This window comes from Pleurodeles waltl, chromosome 3_1 (assembly GCF_031143425.1).
Source record: "Pleurodeles waltl isolate 20211129_DDA chromosome 3_1, aPleWal1.hap1.20221129, whole genome shotgun sequence".
Classification (NCBI taxonomy): Eukaryota; Metazoa; Chordata; class Amphibia; order Caudata; family Salamandridae; genus Pleurodeles; species Pleurodeles waltl.
The window spans coordinates 24,778,670-24,797,055 of NC_090440.1; the positions used below are offsets into that span (position 1 = coordinate 24,778,670).

General features: G+C 47.9%; 1 protein-coding gene across 1 annotated transcript in view; it reads left to right on the top strand.

Annotated features, from left to right (window-relative positions):
• Positions 1–409: 409 nt before the first annotated feature.
• The window catches only part of LOC138283713 (F-box/WD repeat-containing protein 7-like), a 334,239-nt gene continuing 316,262 nt past the window's right edge, over positions 410–18,386 (top strand). The window contains exon 1 of the mRNA XM_069221757.1: positions 410–568. The gene's annotated coding sequence lies outside the window, so the exon portion shown is untranslated. The remainder of the gene's footprint in view (positions 569–18,386) is intronic.

An 18,386-nucleotide genomic window follows, 5' to 3' on the forward strand; every position in this document is an offset into this window, starting at 1 on the left:
AGCCGCGAGCTTAAGAGGAGGGCTTTGGGCACCGGCGCGTTTTTATTTCCAAATTAAGCACTGGACAGTGGAAGTGCATGTGTCTAATCGTCTGAGGCAAGAGTTTTAGCCTCATCAGGAAACATAAACCTTAAATGTAACGACTGAAACCATTCCTACCGTGGCGTTATGTTTTTTGTATTATTTCACTATTTACACACTAGAATTGCAATAACTCTGTGTATATATATATATATTACATGGGTACATGACATGAATAAGGCCTGTCTGATAGTAGAAGTATCTTTGATTTGGTTCTGCTGCCCCCTAGCGCTCACTGTCACTCCTGCAGCATTACAAGTTGTGACCAGGCTGGGATCTCCCAGACAACGCAGCGACCAATCAGAGCCCGGGCCTCCGCGACTTCTGCAAACTCTGAGGACTTTTGAGGGGGACAGAGGGGACCTCAGGCTTGGAGGACCTTTCTTTTCGAGGGGGCTCAGGGGTCGGCAGTGTCAGCGCCAACCCATGCCTTATCGCGGGACAACTGGCTGCTGGATGACCAGGGCCCAGCTGTAGCGCCTCGCAGGTACTGATGAGACGTCAAGTGGAGGGAGGGCGCGTGGTATTGAGTTAGCCCCCCACCCCCGGTCTGTGTATATCCCGGGCTACTTTCTCGTTTGAATCTGGTCAGTGAATGAGTTAAAGTTATTGTAATATGTGTCAGTGCAGCTAAGTCTTCGTGGCGCTGTACAGTGCCAAGGCACTGGCGACATTCTCACAGCGCCACATACGAACCGATGAGCATCTTGTACGTGCCAATGAATGGCGAATGGCGAAGGGAGGAGGTACAGGTCCAATCCTTTTGAGCGGCGATGGGAGGAGGTACAGGCTGGATTCATTCCATATAAAGTGCCCTCCCCCCGCCCCCCCAGCTCAGGGAATGAAGTGGGCGAGTGTTAATGGTTTTAGGGCCCAAACAACGTCCACACGTCACTCCTTGTCATCACAAGGCCCCGTGTTTACAGTTTTCTTCTGACGCCGCAGTGTATTCTGGTTACTGTAGTCTTGGGTGGCTCCATAGAACTAATTGGACTCCTGCTAGCAGTGACTCAGATAAATACCAGTGAGGTGGTCATGCTGATTCCTAACAAGCCTCACAGTGGCCACTCCTCATAGTTAAAGTGATCAGATTTTGAAATCCAAAAACAGGAACATTTCCCAAAAACAAAAGAAGGACTACAGCTTTACATCAACCGAAGGGCCAATGACAGCGCTCATCATCATAGAAACACACAACGAGGCACCGAGGAAGTAAATAAAATGCCATTTTTAAAGCCAGTGTCACATCTGTTAATTAAAATGCTTTCTGTTAGCAGCTGATAACGAGCCCCGCTCTGGAGACACACAAAAGTGCCTCCCAGTGTTTCCAGTCGACCCTCTCTGAAACCCGGGACGAGCCAGATTCGCAGATATCTGTGGACAGCTGGTGGAAAAACGGGACTGTCCCGGCAAATCCGGGACAGCTGGTCACCCTGCTCGCTGTGCCCTAATGCAAACGGGTGCCTCTTGCACCGAAGTGGGCCCTTCAAGGCCCCTCAGTTTAATGACAGTGGAGTGTGGCCTGCTGGTGGTGTTGGGGAGATGCATGGACCCCCCTCTTCCTGCCCCACATGGGTGTGTAAACACACTAATTACTCATATTGATCCAGTAGCCTTAGGGCCTTGCACGTGACCTTTGTTTTTCAGGGGACAAAGGCAGGTTTTGGAGCCATGTTCCATCACACATTTGTCCCAAACACACTGACTTTAGTGGAAGGTTTCTACCTATTGTACACAAAGTATTAAACAAGTTTCATGTTTTGTTAACATCAGTTTCATTCAGTTGATGGGGATTTGGGATACTTCTAGCCTTACTCCAGTTCCTGAGTGTCTTTCAGGAGTCCCAGGGCACTTAAAGCTTCATGGGGTTATATTGAAGAATTAGAGGCCTTTGTCCCTGGTGTCGTGGGGCTTACGGTTGCTCCTGGACACCAGTGGGCCCCAAGAGCCCCCCTTCAGTAGTAGACCCCTAGGGTAGCAATGACGAGAGGTCCAAGTCTTACTCGGAGAGGTGGGGGGTGGGGAATCAGAGCTCAGCACAGCACAATAACGATAAAGCAAAGAGCAGCTAGTGCTGTTACGTGGAAAATAAAAGCGCTATAATCTATCCACACAGTGAAAATCTACGCATCAAATGCAGGGGTAAAATAGTCCCCAGAGTTATAAATGGGCAGTTGTTGGGGTAGGAGTCACCCTGGTAACACTTCAGGACGGCCCTTTATCATCTGCAGATATATGTTACTAATACTATACTAAAGAGAGCATAGTGGGAGTACTCTCTGCCAGATCAAGTAGGATAGGCTAACCCCTATATCTTGTTCTTAAGTGTCAGGAAGCCCATCTAAGTGTGCACACTATCTTCCTTCGCAGGATGAAGGTCAGAGTTGGCAGGGCTGCATCTTAGTCACAGTGGTTTCATGATAATCCATTGTGAAGCACTCTTCTCACTGAGTGTAGCATGGATGCTATTTATATAATAAAACACTTTACTTATCGCACTGTGAGAGAGATGGAGAACAGCTACTTTGGTTTGTCTCAGACAAACGGGTTGTCTCCTAATGAGCACAGAAAGGCATTGCGTTCTGATTGTTCATCTCTGGACTCAATGTGCAGACTACAGGGTGACAAATGCCTACCAAGAATAAATGCGTATGCAGCACATTCTCGTGTTAGTGGAAAATATGTAAAAGGTTACCATTAGAAAAGATGTTGAGCTAAAATGGAAATCTAAAATGTAAACCAAGCGCAGGCCTCATAACACAAGGATCACCCCCGCATACGGATGTGTTCCATCCTCGGTCAGTTGCTGCCACCATTGTCATCAGTTACTTTTCAGTATTCACTCTCAGAAGAAGGGAGCACTTAGTGGGTCCCTCCAGACTTCAAGGTTATACTGTGAGTCACATACCTTTTCACAGAGACCCTCAGCTCACACACATCATTGTCATTCATTCTCCACCCATGGCCTGCCCATTGTCGCCTGGTTCACTCTCCATGGCTGCCAACCTGTTCACATCTAAGGGGGGAGGCAGGCCCGGCCTTACATGTGAGCGGGTGGGCAGCCACCCTCAGCTACTGATGCACAGTAAGGCACATGGAGCTCCTGATATGGCTGTCCCTCTTGGACACCAGCTGTCAGAAAGAGCTGACACCTGCTGGGCGCTTGTACAGGGATGCCACAAGGGGAGCAGGGTGGAACACCTTCACCTGGAGTTGTATTGTATTTGTCAGCAGTGGTTGCAATGAGGACTGGGGAAACAGTCATCAGCCACACAGGGTGTTGTTTTGGGTCTTTAACTTTGGGATTTGACAATCTGCACATCAAAAACAAAAGTTGTGCATCCCTCAGGTGGCCTGACAACAGGGGTCTTGCCCCAGAGAGGTAATTGTGCAAACTTCATATTAACAGTACATGCAGCACAGATTTATTTAGGTCTTTTAAATACAAAGTAAATGCGAGGTTATCCTTGTGAGGCATGGGTATCACATTTTGACATAAATATGTAGGAATGCTGTACTCCAAACAGCTAGGTCAATAGGTGCTTATTTAGAAATAAATAGGTTACGTTACATTCTTTCTTTACATTATGAAACGTGCACTCCTGCATGATGTAAAATTAAACTGCAAACCCAGAATGCAAAGAAGTAACAGAACAATGAAGCAGCCGATGTGTTTCAGAGGAGTTTTCTGTGCTAACACCAGTCCTTCACCTGTTCTGTGTTTGTGAAACAAGCTCACACCACTGCAGCCAGTACTGTACCTGTGATGTCAGCCTGTATTGTACCTGCGATGTCTGAGTGAAGCTTGCATTGCTGCAGCCAGTAACGTACCTGCTATGTGAGAGTGAACCTTGCTGCTTTCAGTACAGTACCTGCTATGTCAGAGTGAAGCTTGCATTGCTCCAGCCAGTACTGTACCTGCTATGTCAGAGTGAAGCTTGCATTGCTCCAGCCAGTACAGTACCTGCCATGTCAGAGTGAAGCTTGCATTGCTCCAGCCAGTACAGTACCTGCCATGTCAGAGTGAAGCTTGCATTGCTGCTCTCTGTACTGTGCGTGCGTGCCATGTCAGAGTGAAGCTTGCATTGCTGCTCTCTGTACTGTGCGTGCCATGTCAGAGTGAAGCTTGCATTGCTGCAGCCAGTCCAGCCAGTCCTGTACCTGCTATGTCAGAGTGACCCTTGATTCTTTTAGTACTGTACATGGTATGTCTGAGTGAAGCTTGCATTGCTCCAGCCAGTACTGTACCTGCTATGTCAGAGTGAAACTTGCATTGCTGCTCCCTGTACTGTACATGCCATGTCTGAGTGAAGCTTGCATTGCTCCAGCCAGTACTGTACCTGCTATGTCAGAGTGAAGCTTGCATTGCTCCAGCCAGTACAGTACCTGCCATGTCAGAGTGAAGCTTGCATTGCTGCTCTCTGTACTGTACATGCCATGTCTGAGTGAAGCTTGCATTGCTCCAGCCAGTACTGTACCTGCTATGTCAGAGTGAACCTTGCTGCTTTCAGTACAGTACCTGCTGTGTCAGAGTGAAGCTTGCATTGCTGCTCCCAGTACTGTACCTGCTATGTCAGAGTGAAGCTTGCATTGCTCCAGCCAGTACTGTACCTGCTATGTCAGAGTGAAGCTTGCATTGCTCCAGCCAGTACAGTACCTGCCATGTCAGAGTGAAGCTTGCATTGCTGCTCTCTGTACTGTGCGTGCCATGTCAGAGTGAAGCTTGCATTGCTGCAGCCAGTCCAGCCAGTCCTGTACCTGCTATGTCAGAGTGAACCTTGCTGCTTTCAGTACAGTACCTGCTATGTCTGAGTGAAGCTTGCATTGCTGCAGCCACTACTGTACCTGCTATGTCAGAGTGAAGCTTGCATTGCTCCAGCCAGTACTGTACCTGCTATGTCAGAGTGAACCTTGCTGCTCCCTGTACTGTACATGCCATGTCTGAGTGAAGCTTTCATTGCTGCTCCCAGTACTGTACCTGATATGTCAGAGTGAACCTTGCTGCTTTCAGTACAGTACCTGCTGTGTCACAGTGAAGCTTGCATTGCTGCTCCCAGTACTGTACCTGCTATGTCAGAGTGAAGCTTGCATTGCTCCAGCCAGTACTGTACCTGCTATGTCAGAGTGAAGCTTGCATTGCTCCAGCCAGTACAGTACCTGCCATGTCAGAGTGAAACTTGAATTGCTGCTCTCTGTACTGTACCTGCCATGTCAGAGTGAAGCTTGCATTGCTCCAGCCAGTACTGTACCTGCTATGTCAGAGTGAAGCTTGCATTGCTCCAGCCAGTACAGTACCTGCCATGTCAGAGTGAAACTTGAATTGCTGCTCTCTGTACTGTACCTGCCATGTCAGAGTGAAGCTTGCATTGCTCCAGCCAGTACTGCACCTGCTATGTCAGAGTGAACCTTGCTGCTTTCAGTAATCTACCTGTTATGTCAGAGTGAAGCTTTCATTGCTGTTCCCCGTACTGTACATGCCATGTCTGAGTGAAGCTTGCATTGCTGCTCCCTGTACTGTACATGCCATGTCTGAGTGAAGCTTGCATTGCTGCTCTCTGTACTGTACATGCCATGTCAGAGTGAAGCTTGCATTGCTCCAGCCAGTACTGTACCTGCTATGTCAGAGTGAACCTTGCTGCTTTCAGTAATCTACCTGTTATGTCAGAGTGAAGCTTGCATTGCTGTTCCCCGTACTGTACATGCCATGTCTGAGTGAAGCTTGCATTGCTGCTCCCTGTACTGTACATGCCATGTCTGAGTGAAGCTTGCATTGCTGCTCTCTGTACTGTACATGCCATGTCAGAGTGAAGCTTGCATTGCTCCAGCCAGTGCTGTACCTGCTATGTCAGAGTGAACCTTGATGCTTTCAGTACTGTACATGGTATGTCTGAGTGAAGCTTGCATTGCTGCAGCCACTACTGTACCTGCTATGTCAGAGTGAACCTTGCTGCTTTCAGTAATCTACCTGTTATGTCAGAGTGAAGCTTGCATTGCTGCTCCCTGTACTGCACCTGCTATGTCAGAGTGAACCTTTCTGCTCCCTGTACTGTACATGCCATGTCTGAGTGAAGCTTGCATTGCTGCTCTCTGTACTGTACCTGCCATGTCAGAGTGAAGCTTGCATTGCTCCAGCCAGTACTGTACCTGCTATGTCAGAGTGAACCTTGATGCTTTCAGTACTGTACATGGTATTTCTGAGTGAAGCTTGCATTGCTGCAGCCAGTAATGTACCTGCTATGTCAGAGTGAACCTTGCTGCGTTCTGTACAGTACCTGCTATGTCTTAATGAAGATTGTTGCTTTCAGTACTCTACCTGCTATGTCTGATTGAAGCTTGATAATCTCAGTTCTGTACATGCTATGTCAGAGTGAAACTTGTTGCTTCCAGTACTGCACCTGCTATGTCAAAGTGAAGCTTGTTGCTCTCTGCACTGTACCTGCTGTGTCTGAGTGAGGTTGCATTACTGCTTCCACTACTGTGTCTGCTATGTTTGATTGAAGCTTGCTGCTCCCAGTACTGTATCTGCAATGTCTGAGTGAAGCTTGCTGCTCTCAGTACTGTACCTACTATGTCAGAGTGAAGATTGCTGCTCTCAGTACTGTACCTACTATGTCAGAGTGAAGATTGCTGCTCCCAGTACTGTACCTGATATGTCAGAGTGAAGCTTGCTGCTCTCAGTACTGTACCTGCTATGTCTGAGTGAAGCTTGCTGATCTCAGTACTGTACCTACTATGTCAGAGTGAAGATTGCTGCTCCCAGTACTGTACCTGATATGTCAGAGTGAAGCTTGACATTGTCAGTACTGTACCTGCTATGTCTGAGTGAAGCTTGCTGCTCTCAGTACTGTACCTGCTATATCAGAGTGACGCATGCTGCTCCCGGTATTGTACCTGCTATGTCTGAGTGAAGCTTGCATTGCTGCTCCAGTACTGTACCTAGTACGTCCAAATAAAGCTTGCTGCTCCCAGTACTGTTCCTGGTATGTCTGACTGAATCTTGCAGGTTTCAGTACTGTACCTGGTGTGTCTGACTGAACCCTGTTGAAGCTTGCATTGCTGCTTTTAGTACAGAACCTGCTATGTCAGTGTGAAGCCTGCTGCTTTCAGTACTGTACCCTCTATGTCTGGGTGAGACTTGCATTGCTGCTCCAAGTACTGCACCTGCTGCGTCTGAGTGAAGATTGCCACTCCCAGTACTGCCAGTACTGCACCTGCTACGTCTGAGTGAAGATTTCCGATCTTTGTACTGCACCTGCTACGTCTGAGTGAAGCCTGCATTGCTGCTATCAGTACAATACCTGCTATGTCAGTGTGAAGCTTGCATTGCTGCTATCAGTACAGTACCTGCTATGTCCGTGTGAAGCCTGCATTGCTGCTATCAGTACAGTACCTGCTATGTCAGTGTGAAGCCTGTATTGCTGCTACCAGTACAGTTCCTGCTATGTCAGTGTGAAGCCTGCATTGCTGCTATCAGTACAGTACCTGCTATGTCAGTGTGAAGCCTGCATTGCTGCTATCAGTACAGTACCTGCTATGTCTGAGTGAAGCCTGCATTGCTGCTATCAGTACAGTACCTGCTATGTCAGTGTGAAGCTTGCATTGCTGCTATCAGTACAGTACCTGCTATGTCTGAGTGAAGCCTGCATTGCTGCTATCAGTACAGTACCTGCTATGTCAGTGTGAAGCTTGCATTGCTGCTATCAGTACAGTACCTGCTATGTCAGTGTGAAGCTTGCATTGCTGCTATCAGTACAGTACCTGCTATGTCAGTGTGAAGCCTGCATTGCTGCTATCAGTACAGTACCTGCTATGTCAGTGTGAAGCTTGCATTGCTGCTATCAGTACAGTACCTGCTATGTCTGAGTGAAGACTGCATTGCTGCTATCAGTACAGTACCTGCTATGTCTGAGTGAAGCCTGCATTGCTGCTATCAGTACAGTTCCTGCTATGTCAGTGTGAAGCCTGCATTGCTGCTATCAGTACAGTACCTGCTATGTCTGAGTGAAGCCTGCATTGCTGCTATCAGTACAGTACCTGCTATGTCAGTGTGAAGCCTGTATTGCTGCTATCAGTACAGTTCCTGCTATGTCTGAGTGAAGCCTGCATTGCTGCTATCAGTAAAGTTCCTGCTATGTCAGTGTGAAGCCTGCATTGCTGCTATCAGTACAGTACCTGCTATGTCTGAGTGAAGCCTGCATTGCTGCTATCAGTACAGTACCTGCTATGTCAGTGTGAAGCCTGCATTGCTGCTATCAGTACAGTACCTGCTATGTCTGAGTGAAGCCTGCATTGCTGCTATCAGTACAGTACCTGCTATGTCAGTGTGAAGCTTGCATTGCTGCTATCAGTACAGTTCCTGCTATCTCAGTGTGAAGCCTGCATTGCTGCTATCAGTACAGTACCTGCTATGTCTGAGTGAAGCCTGCATTGCTGCTATCAGTACAGTACCTGCTATGTCTGAGTGAAGCATGCCGCTTTCAGTATTGTACATGGCATGCCAGAGTGAAGCTTGCTGCTTTCAGTACTGTACCCTCTATGTCTGGGTGAGGCTTGCATTGCTGCTCCAAGTACTGCACCTGCTACGTCTGAGTGAAGATTTCCGATCTTTGTACTGCACCTGCTACGTCTGAGTGAGGCTTGCTGCTCCTAGTATTGTACCTGCTATGTCTGAATGAAGCTTGCAATGCTGCTTCCAGTAATCTACCTGTTATGTCTGAGTGAAGCTTGCATTGCTGCTATCAGTACAGTACCTGCTATGTCTGAGTGAAGCTTGCATTGCTGCTATCAGTCCAGTACCTGCTATGTCTGAGTGAAGCATGCATTGCTGCTCCCAGTACTATACCTGCTATGTCTGAGTGAAGCATGCGTTACTGCTATCAGTACAGTACCTCCTATGTCTGAGTGAAGCTTGCATTGCTGCTATCAGTACAGTACCTGCTATGTCTGAGTGATGCTTGCATTGCTGCTCCCAGTACTGTACCTGCTATGTCTGAGTGAAGCATCCATTGCTGCTATCAGTACAGTACCTGCTATGTCTGTGTGAAGCTTGCTGCTCCCAGTACAGTACCTGCTATGTCTGAGTGAAGCTTGCACTGCTGCTCCCTGTACTGTACCTGCTATGTATGAGTGAAGCTTGCACTGCTACTCCCAGTACTGTACCTGCTATGTATGAGTGAAGCTTGCACTGCTACTCCCAGTACTGTACCTGCTTTGTCTGATTGAAGCTTGCATTGCTGCCCCCAGTACTGTACCTGCTATGTCTGAGTGAAGCTTGCATTGCTGCTCCCAGTACTGTACCAGCTATGTCAGAGTGAAGCTTGCATTGCTGCTCCCACTACTGCACCTGCTATGTCAGAGTGAAGCTTCCATTGCTGCTCCCTGTACTGTACCTGTTATGTCTGAGTTAAGCTTGCTGCACCCTGTAGTGTACCTGCTATGTCAGAGTGAAGCTTGCATTGCTGTTCCCTGTACTGCACCTGCTATGTCAGAGTGAAGCTTGCATTGCTGCTCCCAGTACTGTACCTTTTATGTCTGAGTGAAGCTTGCATTGCTGCTCCCGGTACTGTACCTGCTATGTCTGAGTGAAGCTTGCATTGCTGCTCCCTGTACTGTACCTGTTATGTCTGAGTGAAGCTTGCATTGCTACTCCCACTACTGCACCTGCTATGTCAGAGTGAAGCATGCATTGCTGTTCCCTGTACTGTACCTGCTATGTCAGAGTGAAGCTTGCATTGCTGCTCCCAGTACTGTACCTGCTATGTCAGAGTGAAGCATGCATTGCTGTTCCCTGTATTGTACCTGCCATGTCTGAGTGAAGCTTGCTGCTCCCAGTACTTTACCTGCTATGTCAGAGTGAAGCTTGCATTACTGCCCTGTACTTTGCCTGTTATTTCAGAGTGAAACTTGCTGCTCTCAGAATTGTATTTGGTATGTCTGAGTGAATCTTGCTGCTCAAGCTTGAATTCCTGCTCCCAGTACTGCACCTGCTTTGTATGAGTGAAGCTTGCATTGCTGCTCCCTGTATTGTACCTCGTATGTCTGTGTGAAGCTTGCATTGCTGCTCCCTGTATTGCACCTGGTATGTCTGAGTGAAGCTTGCTGCTTCCGTAGTGTAGCTCTCTGTCTGAGTAATGCTTGCATTGCTGCTCCCAGTACTGTAGTTGCTATGTCTGTGTGAAGCTTTCTGCTCCCAGGACTTTACCTGTTATGTCTAAGTGAAGCTTGTAGCCCCAGTACTGTACCTGCTATGTCAGAGTGTAGCCTTAGTGAAGCTTGCATCGCTGCTCCCTGTACTGTACCTGCTATGTTGGAATGAAGCATGCTGCTTTCAGTACTGTACCTGCTATGTCTTGAGTTAAGCTTGCTGGTCCCAGTACTGCACCTGTTATGTCTGAGTGAAGCTTGCTGCTCCCTGTACTGCACCTACAATGTCAGAGTGAAGCTTGCTTCTCCCAGAACTGTACCTGATATGTCTGAATGAAACTTGCAATACTGCTTCCAGTACACTACCTGTTATGTCTAATTGAAGCTTGTAGCCCCAGTACTGTACCTGCTATGTCAGAGTGTAGCCTTAGTGAAGCTTGCATCGCTGCTCCCTGTACTGTACCTGCTATGTTGGAATGAAGCATGCTGCTTTCAGTACTGTACCTGCTATGTCTTGAGTTAAGCTTGCTGGTCCCATTACAGTACCTGCTATGTCTGAGTGAAGCCTGCATTGCTGCTATCAGTACAGTACCTGCTATGTCAGTGTGAAGCCTGCATTGCTGCTATCAGTATAGTACCTGCTATGTCTGAGTGAAGCCTGCATTGCTGCTATCAGTACAGTACCTGCTATGTCTGAGTGAAGCATGCCGCTTTCAGTATTGTACATGGCATGCCAGAGTGAAGCTTGCTGCTTTCAGTACTGTACCCTCTATGTCTGGGTGAGGCTTGCATTGCTGCTCCAAGTACTGCACCTGCTACGTCTGAGTGAAGATTTCCGATCTTTGTACTGCACCTGCTACGTCTGAGTGAGGCTTGCTGCTCCTAGTATTGTACCTGCTATGTCTGAATGAAGCTTGCAATGCTGCTTTCAGTAATCTACCTGTTATGTCTGAGTGAAGCTTGCATTGCTGCTATCAGTACAGTACCTGCTATGTCTGAGTGAAGCTTGCATTGCTGCTATCAGTCCAGTACCTGCTATGTCTGAGTGAAGCATGCATTGCTGCTCCCAGTACTATACCTGCTATGTCTGAGTGAAGCATGCATTAGTGCTATCAGTACAGTACCTGCTATGTCAGTGTGAAGCTTGCATTGCTGCTCTCAGTACTGTACTTGCTATGTCTGAGTGAAGCATCCATTGGTGCTATCAGTACAGTACCTGCTATGTGTGGCTTGCTGCACCCTGTAGTGTATGTGCTATGTGTGAGTGAAGTATGCATTGCTGGTATGAGTACTGTACCTGCTTTGTCTGAGTGAGGTTTGCTGCTCCAAGTATTGTACCTGCCATATCAGAGTGAAGCTTGCTGCTCCCAGTACTTTACTGCTATGCCTGAGTGAAGCTTTCTGCTCCAGTACTGTACCTGCTATATCCGAGAGACACTTGCTGCTCCCAGTACTGTACCTGCTATGTCTGAGTGAAGCTTGCATTTCTGCAGCCTGTACTGTACCTGCTATGTCTGTGTGAAGCTTGCTGCTCCCAGTACAGTACCTGCTATGTCTGAGTGAAGTTTGCACTGCTGCTCCCTGTACTGTACCTGCTATGTATGAGTGAAGCTTGCACTGCTACTCCCAGTACTGTACCTGCTATGTATGAGTGAAGCTTGCACTGCTACTCCCAGTACTGCACCTGTTATGTCAGAGTGAAGCTTGCATTGCTGCTCCCAGTACTGTACCAGCTATGTGAGAGTGAATCTTGCATTGCTGCTCCAGTACTGTACCAGCTATGTCAGACTGAAGCTTGCATTGCTGCTCCAGTACTTTACCTGCTTTGTCTGATTGAAGCTTGCATTGCTGCCCCCAGTACTGTACCTGCTATGTCTGAGTGAAGCTTGCATTGCTGCTCCCAGTACTGTACCAGCTATGTCAGAGTGAAGCTTGCATTGCTGCTCCCAGTACTGTACCTGCTATGTCAGAGTGAAGCTTGCATTGCTGCTCCCTGTACTGTACCTGTTATGTCTGATTGAAGCCTGCATTGCTACTCCCACTACTGCACCTGCTATGTCAGAGTGAAGCTTCCATTGCTGCTCCCTGTACTGTACCTGTTATGTCTGAGTTAAGCTTGCTGCACCCTGTAGTGTACCTGCTATGTCAGAGTGAAGCTTGCATTGCTGTTCCCTGTACTGCACCTGCTATGTCAGAGTGAAGCTTGCATTGCTGCTCCCAGTACTGTACCTTTTATGTCTGAGTGAAGCTTGCATTGCTGCTCCCGGTACTGTACCTGCTATGTCTGAGTGAAGCTTGCATTGCTGCTCCCTATACTGTACCTGCTATGTCTGAGTGAAGCTTGCATTGCTGCTCCCTGTACTGTACCTGTTATGTCTGAGTGAAGCTTGCATTGCTACTCCCACTACTGCACCTGCTATGTCAGAGTGAAGCATGCATTGCTGTTCCCTGTACTGTACCTGCTATGTCAGAGTGAAGCTTGCATTGCTGTTCCCAGTACTGTACCTGCTATGTCAGAGTGAAGCATGCATTGCTGTTCCCTGTATTGTACCTGCCATGTCTGAGTGAAGCTTGCTGCTCCCAGTACTATACCTGCTATGTCAGAGTGAAGCTTGCATTACTGCCCAGTACTTTGCCTGTTATTTCAGAGTGAAACTTGCTGCTCTCAGAATTGTATTTGGTATGTCTGAGTGAATCTTGCTGCTCAAGCTTGAATTCCTGCTCCCAGTACTGCACCTGCTTTGTATGAGTGAAGCTTGCATTGCTGCTCCCTGTATTGTACCTCGTATGTCTGTGTGAAGCTTGCATTGCTGCTCCCTGTACTGCACCAGGTATGTCTGAGTGAAGCTTGCTGCTTCCGTAGTGTAGCTCTCTGTCTGAGTGATGCTTGCATTGCTGCTCCCAGTACTGTAGTTGCTATGTCTGTGTGAAGCTTTCTGCTCCCAGGACTTTACCTGTTATGTCTAAGTGAAGCTTGTAGCCCCAGTACTGTACCTGCTATGTCAGAGTGTAGCCTTAGTGAAGCTTGCATCGCTGCTCCCTGTACTGTACCTGCTATGTTGGAATGAAGCATGCTGCTTTCAGTACTGTACCTGCTATGTCTTGAGTTAAGCTTGCTGGTCCCAGTACTGCACCTGTTATGTCTGAGTGAAGCTTGAGGCTCCCTGTACTGCACCTACAATGTCAGAGTGAAGCTTGCTTCTCCCAGAACTGTACCTGATATGTCTGAATGAAACTTGCAATACTGCTTCCAGTACACTACCTGTTATGTCTAATTGAAGCTTGTAGCCCCAGTACTGTACCTGCTATGTCAGAGTGTAGCCTTAGTGAAGCTTGCATCGCTGCTCCCTGTACTGTACCTGCTATGTTGGAATGAAGCATGCTGCTTTCAGTACTGTACCTGCTATGTCTTGAGTTAAGCTTGCTGGTCCCAGTACAGTACCTGCTATGTCTGAGTGAAGCCTGCATTGCTGCTATCAGTACAGTACCTGCTATGTCAGTGTGAAGCCTGCATTTCTGCTATCAGTATAGTACCTGCTATGTCTGAGTGAAGCCTGCATTGCTGCTATCAGTACAGTTCCTGCTATGTCAGTGTGAAGCCTGCATTGCTGCTATCAGTACAGTACCTGCTATGTCTGAGTGAAGCCTGCATTGCTGCTATCAGTACAGTACCTGCTATGTCAGTGTGAAGCCTGCATTGCTGCTATCAGTATAGTACCTGCTATGTCTGAGTGAAGCCTGCATTGCTACTATCAGTACAGACCTGCTATGTCAGTGTGAAGCTTGCATTGCTGCTATCAGTACAGTACCTGCTATGTCTGAGTGAAGCATGCCGCTTTCAGTATTGTACATGGCATGCCAGAGTGAAGCTTGCTGCTTTCAGTACTGTACCCTCTATGTCTGGGTGATGCTTGCATTGCTGCTCCAAGTACTGCACCTGCTACGTCTGAGTGAAGATTTCCGATCTTTGTACTGCATCTGCTACGTCTGAGTGAGGCTTGCTGCTCCTAGTATTGTACCTGCTATGTCTGAATGAAGCTTGCAATGCTGCTTCCAGTAATCTACCTGTTATGTCTGAGTGAAGCTTGCATTGCTGCTATCAGTACAGTACCTGCTATGTCTGAGTGAAGCTTGCATTGCTGCTATCAGTCCAGTACCTGCTATGTCTGAGTGAAGCATGCATTGCTGCTCCCAGTACTATACCTGCTATGTCTGAGTGAAGCATGCGTTACTGCTATCAGTACAGTACCTGCTATGTCTGAGTGAAGCTTGCATTGCTGCTATCAGTACAGTACCTGCTATGTCTGAGTGATGCTTGCATTGCTGCTCCCAGTACTGTACCTGCTATGTCTGAGTGAATCATCCATTGCTGCTATCAGTACAGTACCTGCTATGTCTGAGTGAAGCATGCATTGGTGCTATCAGTACAGTACCTGCTATGTCAGTGTGAAGCTTGCATTGCTGCTCTCAGTAGTGTACTTGCTATGTCTGAGTGAAGCATCCATTGGTGCTATCAGTACAGTACCTGCTATGTGTGGCTTGCTGCACCCTGTAGTGTATGTGCTATGTGTGAGTGAAGTATGCATTGCTGGTATGAGTACTGTACCTGCTTTGTCTGAGTGAGGCTTGCTGCTCCAAGTATTGTACCTGCCATATCAGAGTGAAGCTTGCTGCTCCCAGTACTTTACTGCTATGCCTGAGTGAAGCTTTCTGCTCCAGTACTGTACCTGCTATATCCGAGAGACACTTGCTGCTCCCAGTACTGTACCTGCTATGTCTGAGTGAAGCTTGCATTTCTGCAGCCTGTACTGTACCTGCTATGTCTGTGTGAAGCTTGCTGCTCCCAGTACAGTACCTGCTATGTCTGAGTGAAGCTTGCACTGCTGCTCCCTGTACTGTACCTGCTATGTATGAGTGAAGCTTGCACTGCTACTCCCAGTACTGTACCTGCTATGTATGAGTGAAGCTTGCACTGCTACTCCCAGTACTGCACCTGTTCTGTCAGAGTGAAGCTTGCATTGCTGCTCCCAGTACTGTACCAGCTATGTCAGAATGAAGCTTGCATTGCTGCTCCAGTACTGTACCTGCTTTGTCTGATTGAAGCTTGCATTGCTGCCCCCAGTACTGTACCTGCTATGTCTGAGTGAAGCTTGCATTGCTGCTCCCAGTACTGTACCAGCTATGTCAGAGTGAAGCTTGCATTGCTGCTCCCAGTACTGTACCTGCTATGTCAGAGTGAAGCTTGCATTGCTGCTCCCTGTACTTTACCTGTTATGTCTGATTGAAGCCTGCATTGCTACTCCCACTACTGCACCTGCTATGTCAGAGTGAAGCTTCCATTGCTGCTCCCTGTACTGTACCTGTTATGTCTGAGTTAAGCTTGCTGCACCCTGTAGTGTACCTGCTATGTCAGAGTGAAGCTTGCATTGCTGTTCCCTGTACTGCACCTGCTATGTCAGAGTGAAGCTTGCATTGCTGCTCCCAGTACTGTACCTTTTATGTCTGAGTGAAGCTTGCATTGCTGCTCCCGGTACTGTACCTGCTATGTCTGAGTGAAGCTTGCATTGCTGCTCCCTATACTGTACCTGCTATGTCTGAGTGAAGCTTGCATTGCTGCTCCCTGTACTGTACCTGTTATGTCTGAGTGAAGCTTGCATTGCTACTCCCACTACTGCACCTGCTATGTCAGAGTGAAGCATGCATTGCTGTTCCCTGTACTGTACCTGCTATGTCAGAGTGAAGCTTGCATTGCTGCTCCCAGTACTGTACCTGCTATGTCAGAGTGAAGCATGCATTGCTGTTCCCTGTATTGTACCTGCCATGTCTGAGTGAAGCTTGCTGCTCCCAGTACTTTACCTGCTATGTCAGAGTGAAGCTTGCATTACTGCCCAGTACTTTGCCTGTTATTTCAGAGTGAAACTTGCTGCTCTCAGAATTGTATTTGGTATGTCTGAGTGAATCTTGCTGCTCAAGCTTGAATTCCTGCTCCCAGTACTGCACCTGCTTTGTATGAGTGAAGCTTGCATTGCTGCTCCCTGTATTGTACCTCGTATGTCTGTGTGAAGCTTGCATTGCTGCTCCCTGTACTGCACCTGGTATGTCTGAGTGAAGCTTGCTGCTTCCGTAGTGTAGCTCTCTGTCTGAGTGATGCTTGCATTGCTGCTCCCAGTACTGTAGTTGCTATGTCTGTGTGAAGCGTTCTGCTCCCAGGACTTTACCTGTTATGTCTAAGTGAAGCTTGTAGCCCCAGTACTGTACCTGCTATGTCAGAGTGTAGCCTTAGTGAAGCTTGCATCGCTGCTCCCTGTTCTGTACCTGCTATGTTGGAATGAAGCATGCTGCTTTCAGTACTGTACCTGCTATGTCTTGAGTTAAGCTTGCTGGTCCCAGTACTGCACCTGTTATGTCTGAGTGAAGCTTGCTGCTCCCTGTACTGCACCTACAATGTCAGAGCGAAGCTTGCTTCTCCCAGAACTGTACCTGATATGTCTGAATGAAACTTGCAATACTGCTTCCAGTACACTACCTGTTATGTCTAATTGAAGCTTGCTGCTACAGTACTTTACCTGCTATGTCTGTTTGAAGTTTGCTGCTCCCTGTACTGTTCCTGCTATGTGAGAGTGAAGCTTGCATTGCTGCAGCCTGTACTGTACCTGCTATGTGAGAGTGAAGCTTGCATTGCTGCAGCCTGTACTGTACCTGCTATGTCCGAGTGAAGCTTGCTGCTCCAGTACTTTACCTGCTATGTCTGATTGAAGCTTGCTGCTCCCTGTATTGTACCTGCTATGTGAGAGTGAAGCTTGCATTGCTGCAGCCTGTACTGTACCTGCATTGCTGCAGTCTGTACTGTGCCTGCTATGTCTGAGTGAAGCTTGCTGCTCACTACTGTACCTGCTAAGTCTGATTGAAGCTTGCTGCTCCCTGTGTTGTACCTGCTATGTGAGAGTGAAGCTTGCATTGCTTGTCTCAGTGGTGTGCCTGTTATGTGACAGTGAAGCTCAGTGCTCTCAGTATTGTACCTGCTATGTCTGAGTGAAGCTTGCATTGCTCCTCCCAGTACTGTACCTGCTATGTCTGAGTGAAGCTTGCATTGCTGCTATCAGTACTGTACCTGCTATGTCTGAGTGAAGCATGCTGCTCTCAGTACTGTACCTGCTATGTCTGAGTGTCGTTTGCATTGCTGCAGCCTGTACTGTACCTGCTATGTCTGAGAGATGCTTGCTGCTCTCAGTACTGTACCTGCTGTGTCTGTGTGAAGCTTGCTAGTTCCTGTACTGTACGTGCTATATCTGAGTGAAGCTTGCTGCACCCTGGAGTGTACCTGCTATGTGTGAGTGAAGCTTGCTGCTCTCAGTACGGTACTTGCTATGTCTGAGTGAAGCATGTCGCTTTCAGTATTGTACCTGCCATGTCAGTGTGAAGCCTGCTGCTCTCAGTATTGCACCTGCTATGTCTGAGTGAAGCTTGCATTGCTGCAGCCTGCTGTGTCTGAGAGATGCTTGCTGCTCTCAGTGCTGTGCCTGCTGCTGTCAGTGAGTAAATGACACTGGCTAGCTGCCTGTCTGGGCAGCTTTGGGTCTCTGAGTTACAGGGACGCCCGGGCCCTGGCTGAGTCAAACCCACGTGTTAAAGTCACTGTGAGTTTTCTCTGCTGCTTGTGTGGAAACTGTTCTTTCATATACAGAATTGTTAAAAATGGGGTTTCTGGTTGGCGAGGGTATGCGCCTAAGCCAGGTAGAACCCACCCACTCTAGTCAGGACGAGGGAGGTACACACCCAAGATAACCCCTTCTCACCCCCTTAGTAGCTTGGCACGAGCAGTCAGTCTTATCCCAGAGGTCATGTGTAAAGCAGTTGCACAACACACACAACACACGTGACACAGTGAATACACCACAAAGGAAACATAACAACAAGTTGTATGAAAATAAACTGTATTGTATAAAGCATCATTAGACCCAGCACAACATGTATCAGTAATGCCCTGCTACACGAGCTGTTGTCAGAACATTACACAGGTTATTATCACTCTGCGAAAATAAGCAGTAGTCAGGTAAACATATAGGTTACTGTAGTCTGCAACAGAAGCGGTAGTCAGGTTGTCATTACCACCGACCAGTGAGCACTTCGATCACGCTCGGCGAGAGGCTGGCGCTGGGCTC